Here is a 1,344-nt window from a genome sequence, read left to right on the forward strand (position 1 = left end):
GGTTAAAAAAAAAAAAGAAACGATGCATTGTCAATGTTGTCCAAGTTACTTGACCTGAAATCTCACTCTCCCATATTCACCAGCGTAAAAATCTTGACTGAGCCCTTCACGCGATTCAACGTTACTGTAAAACACCTGAAAGGATTCGCAAAAATGATGGGCTACACAAAAGAAAGGGTGGTAGCTTCAGGATAATGCCAATTTTACGAAAAATACCTTTTATCATGCAATCACCGATATAGTCCATGATAGCCACTATGTTAAACTTTTTGAACTCACAAACTGCATTTACAAAGGACACATTAGAGCAGAGCTGGACGGTTTTGATATTGAGGAAAGTGTCCATCTCAACGTTCGCTTTGTAATCAGAAGGGAACGATGAGAGCTTGGCATGGTCAATATCAACAAAGAAATACAGACCACTAGGGTAAAATTTTGACCTGTAACTTACACTATGTGATCTTTACGGTGGGTTTTAACAATCCGCTACTTACCAGGTGGAATAAACAACTAGAAGCCGAGCAATAGGTGATTTTACAACAGATCTCTATCACAAGCCCTGCCACTTCCTCAGCGTTTGAAAGCTTCGTACAGCTTTCGCGTTGTGACCTAGAGGAACGCACTTCGCTGTTCCGTTTTACTCCCCCGTTTACAACGTAATATGTGTTGCGTTTGGTATTTTCTTGGAGCTTCCATTCTAAGTAAAATTATATTGACGTCTGTGTATATGCCATGCAATTTCTATTCCAATCAATGTATTTTACCATTTATTTTTGGTTGCTGCATTCCAAGCCTCTGTTTGAAACACGCATGCGGGGGAAGTGAATGTAACAGCAGACTGCAGATTCCACAGATCATTGAATGTGTCTTTCCTGTCACCGACAGCACTTCGGAAGGGGAGGGCGTGGGGGTGAGGGGGGTGGGTAGTGGTTGGCTATTGTCGGAGCGCTTGTTACATCAATCTGTTTAAAGACAAAGACCAGGTGGATTTAACAAAACCGATTTTTAATCTATCGCTCATTGTGATCAGGCGCGGTGTTTACAAAGTAAGCTCACGGTATAATAAAACGTGGCGGTGTTGTTTTACCGAGCCGTCGGCCAACTACATACTGGAGTCGTTTAGCACTGAAATCAGTTTCGCTGATAATGATAGATTTCTAAATCTATTATTATTGCTACCGCGACTGTATAAATGAGGTGTATAATTAGTCTTTAGCAGGAAACGGTGGGAAGAATGGCTTTGAAGCACATAATTTGAAGAAAAGGCAGGCATGTAGGAGGATGGGGTCGAGATCTCGTAAAGACTTCCCTTTATCGAGAGAATTAAAGCTCGAAAAATAGGCC

At 41.5% G+C, this 1,344-nt stretch overlaps 1 protein-coding gene across 1 annotated transcript in view; it reads right to left on the bottom strand.

The window, feature by feature from the left end:
- Positions 1–737, bottom strand: part of LOC101845034 (ubiquitin-conjugating enzyme E2 E1) — a gene marked incomplete at its 3' end in the record, with an annotated part of 54,893 nt that extends 54,156 nt beyond the window's left edge. The window contains 1 exon segment of the mRNA XM_013088085.2: positions 495–737.
- Positions 738–1,344: the final 607 nt, after the last annotated feature.

This window comes from Aplysia californica, unplaced genomic scaffold (genome assembly GCF_000002075.1).
Source record: "Aplysia californica isolate F4 #8 unplaced genomic scaffold, AplCal3.0 scaffold00684, whole genome shotgun sequence".
Classification (NCBI taxonomy): Eukaryota; Metazoa; Mollusca; class Gastropoda; order Aplysiida; family Aplysiidae; genus Aplysia; species Aplysia californica.